This window comes from Octopus bimaculoides, chromosome 8 (genome assembly GCF_001194135.2).
Source record: "Octopus bimaculoides isolate UCB-OBI-ISO-001 chromosome 8, ASM119413v2, whole genome shotgun sequence".
NCBI lineage: Eukaryota > Metazoa > Mollusca > Cephalopoda > Octopoda > Octopodidae > Octopus > Octopus bimaculoides.
In genome coordinates this window covers 83707662-83713595 of record NC_068988.1, presented here as the reverse complement: position 1 = coordinate 83713595, position 5934 = coordinate 83707662, and the positions used below count along the sequence as shown (strand labels likewise).

The following is a 5934-nucleotide window of genomic DNA, read 5'->3' as shown; positions in this document are numbered from 1 at the left end:
CAATAAAAGTAAACTCCTTGTGTAATCATTAGTTTTCGTTCACAAAGGGAAAAAGCGACCAATCTATTATTAAAAGTGTAGATTGTTAATAGAAAATTTGGTTAAACCTTAAAAATTCTAGGAACACCAACTGAAATATTTGTTCAGAAGTATTAATTTAATTCCTTAAATCGAAGTTACAGTTTAAAAAAAAAAAAATTTTTAACTTTGTTTTTAATCATAAGCTAATTAAGTTACTCTTTCGAAGATTTGAAACCAAAGTTATCTTTGATTTGTTAATTTATGTGCCTAAATGTTTTCCGCTGAATTGGTGGAAATTGTGTTCTACACAATTTCCAGGAATTCAGTGGCGAACTTTTCTTAAATTCGTCAGACAAAAACATTATGCATTTACAGTACAATTAACTGGAAGAACCTTTGTTGTTCCTAGAATTATTAATTCATCCCCGACACTAGTTCACTTAGAGACGTAACATTATCTATGGTAGACGCGACGATAACATGTCAACAATAATGTCGAAATAACCAGTCAAGCAAAATATAAACCTGACCCAAACCGTTCGTGCACAATCGGCATTAGTTAATGTTTTTGTATAAAGCTCTGACTAAATCAAACCAACATCAACCGCTCGAAAAGTGACAAGTAGTTGTGGTAAGCCTTCTCAACGTTATTTCTCGTAACTATAACTGTAGGCTGGTTTCTTAAATTCAGATATAGTTATTCGAGTGCAGATATTTATTAAACAGTCTTAATACATTTTAAATAATTATCCTCTAGAAAGAATACACAGTAATTTTTTTTTAAAAAGCTTGATTTTGGTGTGTACACATACCCTGCTTAGTGGATAAGGGCCAGTACTTTCAAACATTGTTTTGTTTTTGTTACGCTAAAGTAACTCCTGAATGGATCCACTTCCATAAACATCCTCCCCTTCAACTTTTCAGTTACCCTCTTCCAAATTATTCTCAATTTTTGTTTTTATGTATCCACCATCAACGTATTATCAAAGTATTATTGTCAGCTCTGATCCAGCAGGCCTCTGATGAAAGATATATTAACTGTAAACCATCCCATCTTATATAATGAATATATGTTTATATGCTCTAAGTTCTAGACCATAGTTTTGGCACCATGCTTATGGAAATTTTGTGTAGGGGTTGTATTTTCACGAAGGTCACAAGTTACGTGACTTTTCCAGATATTTCGCATAATACTGGAGACAAGGCCAGATTTTGCTGCTAGTGTGTGAAAGTCTGTGATTGTATGGTAAGGTTATCTCTAATAGACTGAGGGACGGTATACACGTTCGTCGACGAGCACTATATTTTCGTAAACTGAAGTTCAGTTCTTTTAACTCCTTGTAAAACAAAAATTTGCTAGTTGAAATACGGTTTGTTTAATCATTTGGCAAACAACTATTCACATGATTTTAATTAAGTGTTGCACGCATTTTATTTCAGTCATTTCTATATTCGTTTTTACGGATATATTTTGATTTATAACACTATTTTGGTTGGATAGAACTGACATTAGTTGGTGTGACTTAATTGTTGTTGAGAAAGGTCAATGGACAATCAACAATAAAACGGCTCAAAAAGACACCCCTTTCGTTATACACTGCAACTGGAAATACTGGTATTTCCCTCCCAAAACACTAGCAGTTTAAGCATCTCTACGAGAAACTGGAACAGCTAAGAGTCTTCTCCAGCATCAGATACTTTAGTAGAGTGAGACATCAACGATGACAATTTTCTTTTCAAACGAAATTTTGCAGAAATATTTTTTCGTGTGTGTAGATTACGAAATATCGATGTTTCAAACATATAATCTTGAAAAAGAAAAAGAAAAATACAAAAGTTACGGAAATTGATGGTAACAAAGTAATGGTGTAGAATGATCCTAATTTCCTCCAGCTTGTTATTTTCCTAAATTTTTCGGTATAATCATAATCCACGCTCTCTAAAATATGTCTCTGTAAAATTTATTAAAAAATACTTTTTCAGAAAGTTATGAAAAAACAAGATCAGAAGTGGGGCACCAAACTGTAGTTATGCCAAGAAAATTTAAATTGACATATAATGAACTCATTATATATAGTGTTAAGGTGCACTACAATTCATTAGAAAAAGTTGCCCATAGTTAATGAACAGTACATAGAATAATGCACTGGAGATGAACAGTGAATGAGGCATTTAGTAAAAGATAGTTTTCATGGTGGTGCTCCAGCATGACTACAACCACCTGGCTGAAACACATAACAGAATAAAAGAATTAAAAAAGTCTTGTGGTTGTCTACCAGATTAGTTATCAGACGTCAGAGCTTTAGTGTGTCCATGCCAAGAGAAGCAAGATGTTCAGAGTATGGTAGATCCTTGACAGTGGGTATTTGTCTGGCTGCACATTTCTAGACAGTTTCCATGAGATTGATATGCTGAGCAAGATAGGGGTCCCACATTGGTGATGCAAACTCTAAAGTGTGGACATACCATAACCATAAATACAGCTTTAGATAGACAGCAGGAGAGTGGCAGACAAAGGTCTTACTGAGTGATGCTAAGACACCCTCGGCCTTCTTGACAATCTTAGAGACGTGGTTTGTCCAATGCAGATCGCTACTGACAATAATGCCCAGGTCTTCAAAGAAACTCAACAATTTTGCTATTTAACTTGAATAATAAGAATATCTAACAAGGAAACATCATTATAGTAGTGGAATCAATTTTAGGAAGTACTCCGATGAACTTTCTTAGTTCTGGATCACTTTGTGCTATCTCACCTGACTTGCAATTCAAAGTGTTTTTGCTTAAATCCTATTGTGCTTCCGTAAATAAAGAAGTCCTTCTATGGTCATAGCTTTTTTCCTCAAACATGCCAGATTTTGGAATTCTCTTCCATCTCATTGTTTTCCCCTTCTTGTGATCGAACTCTTTCGTCTAAATTTCTCCTTCTTCATAGTCCTTTACACCAAGTGGCAGTTTCGCTTTGTTTGGGATTTTAATTAAAAAAAGAACTACAACAACAAATTTGCATACTTTGTATTAGAAACCAACATTGATATTGCATTATTGTAATATTAGTAACTCTAGAAGATTCAGAATATATTAGGTACTCATCTGGTATTAAGGTCTTCATATATTAGGTACTCATTTTGTATTAGGGTTTTCAAATAGTAGATACATTGTTAGGATTAGGGTCCTCTACTAGTGCATACTTATCTAATGTTAGAGTCCGCAAATGTTAGATACTCATTTAGTATTAAGACCCTTAAATATTATGTACGCATTTAGTACATGATATTTTTAGTATCAGGTACTCAACTAGTATTAGTTACTTGTGTAGTATTAAGGGCCTCAAATACTCATCCAGTTTTAGAGCCCTTAAATATTAGGTACTCATCTTTTATTAATGTCCCCAAATATTAGGTACTCATCCAATATTAGGAGTCCCCAAACATTAGATGGTACACATTAGGGTCCTTATGTATTAAGTATTCATCTATTAAGTTAATTGCGGCTAAATTAAAACAGAATTACATGAGAACATTATAAATGCCCTTTTAGGCAGATTCTATGTAATTAAAATAGATCTAATTGTTAATTAGGAAAAAATATTTTTGTGGCATGTAAACAACCACTGTACCAAGTCACAATTTATGTAGCATGAATTACACCAATATATTTACACAATTTTGTATATTTTGAACTGAACAAATAATGTTTTAAGTTGCATTTATGAACAATGTTTTATGAATTTTTCCAAGCTAACAATTAAGCCTTTTTTATTTACATAAAGCTTGATTGAAGAGAAATTTCTAAATTTCTCATCTGATTTAAGCAATTTTGATAAAAATGATATGACTGCATTTAGCCCCAACACTCTTTGAGTGTGCTGGGGTTAACTGCCCTAATAGTAGATGAGTGCCTAGTATTTTTTTCAAACTGTCAGATCATAAATTTAGAGGAAGGAAACTGTTGATTAAATTGACCCAGTACTTGTACTTGCATGGATGTTTAGACATGAAAACTAAACTGTTCCTTTAGACTACTTGCACCAACTTACCACAAACTTACAAGCACAGATGCTTGACTGGATATTATCATATAAAATTAACACTCTGTTGGTTACAATGATGAGGGTTCCAGTTGATATGATCAACAGAAGAGCCTGCTCATGAAATTAATATGCAAGTGGCTGAGCACTCCACAGACCTGCATACCCTTAACATAGTTCTCTGGGAGATTCAGCGTGACACAAAATGTGACAAATCTGGACCTTTGAAATACAGGGACTACTAATTTTTTTTGACAGCTGAGTGGACTGGTGCAATGTGAAATAAAGTATCTTGTTCCAGGGCACAAGGCACTGCTGGGAATCCGACACAACCTTACAATCATGAACTGAATACCCTAACCACTTTCTTATATTATCATATATAGTATAATTATTCACTTTGACAATTATCATTAGTGAATATTACTACCAAAATACAATAAAGTTGTTCGGCAAGGATTTTGGCTTTCAAACTTAAACATTCCATATTCAAATTTCAAGGAAGGTTATCTGTCATACAATGTTTTAAGTCAAAATGAAATCCACAATTATGGTTAAAATGATAGCCAAAAAATATTTTTTCCATTAGAATTTGTCTCAAAGCATTCTTCATGGATACATTTTGTAAATATTTAAGAAATTATTCTTGTATTAATGGAAAAAGTTAGAAGTGCCTACACCCTATCAACTCTTTGTGGCCATATTTCACTGCTTAACTGCTTATATTTCATGTAATATTGGTTTTAGATTTTGGCACATGGCCAGCAATTTCAGGGGTGGAGTAAGTCTATTACATTGACCCCAGTGCTCAACTGGTACTTGCTTTATTGACCCCAAAAGGATGAAAGGCAAAGTCCACCTCAGAACTGGCATTTGACCTCAGAAAGTAAAGACAGATGAAATGCTTCCAAGCATTTTGCTTGGCATGGTAATGATTCTGCCACCTTGTCACATTATATTTCAATTAATATTAAAAATAGTCAATTATATGAAGAGATACAGTCAAGTAACAAATTTTTGTCATCATTAAACTGGTGTCTAGAACAAAAAGTTTTTATAGAAACTTATAACAAGAAGCTTTAATACAAATATGAAAAATTTAAAATGGGATCTTCATATTATCAAACAGGAGGTGTTCTCTGAAAGGTCAAATGAGTTAGGTTGTTAATTTTGATATTAAGATATGAAAAGGTGGTGAGTCGGCAGTCACGAGCATGCTGGGCAAAATGCTTCATGGCATTTTGTTTGTCTTTATAGTCTGAGTTCAAATTCCACCAAGGTCATCTTTGCTTTATGTTCTTTAGAGGTTGGTAAAATAAATACCAATGTAGCACTGGGGTCAATGTAATCGACAATCCCCTTCCCCCAAAATTTCAGACTTTGTGCCTATTGTAGAAAGGATGCTAAGATATGTGAAAACAAAAAATCAGAAATGGCTGTGTGGTCAAGAAGCTTGCATCCAAACATGTGGTTTTGGATCCATTCTGTTGCATGGCAGCTTAGGCAGACATCTATTATAGCCCTGAGTCAACCAAAGCTTTGTGAGTGGATTTTGTAGACAGGAACTTAGACAATCCTGTTATGTGTGTGTATGTGTGTGTGTGTGTGTGTGTATCTCTATGTATATATATATATATATATGTGTGTGTGTGTGTGCATGTTTATATATGTTCATGTTTCTTTGTCTTGACTTCATGCAAAAACTGTAAATAAGTTTCACTGTCATATAAGTCCTTTGTCTCCAATCTTCCATTAAAACATATCCTTGCATGGAAAAGTGGACATAAAAAACAATGACAATGATGATGATTGTAGTACCTAGTTTTCAGTACATTTTTAGGTTTGATGTCAGAAACTAAAATACACTCTCTCTCTCTCTCTCA

The 5934-nt window shown here is 33.7% G+C and overlaps 1 protein-coding gene across 1 annotated transcript in view; it reads left to right on the top strand.

The window, feature by feature from the left end:
* Positions 1-266: 266 nt before the first annotated feature.
* The window catches only part of LOC106872412 (oxidoreductase NAD-binding domain-containing protein 1), a 40017-nt gene continuing 34349 nt past the window's right edge, over positions 267-5934 (top strand). The window contains exon 1 of the mRNA XM_014919408.2: positions 267-652. The gene's annotated coding sequence lies outside the window, so the exon portion shown is untranslated. The remainder of the gene's footprint in view (positions 653-5934) is intronic.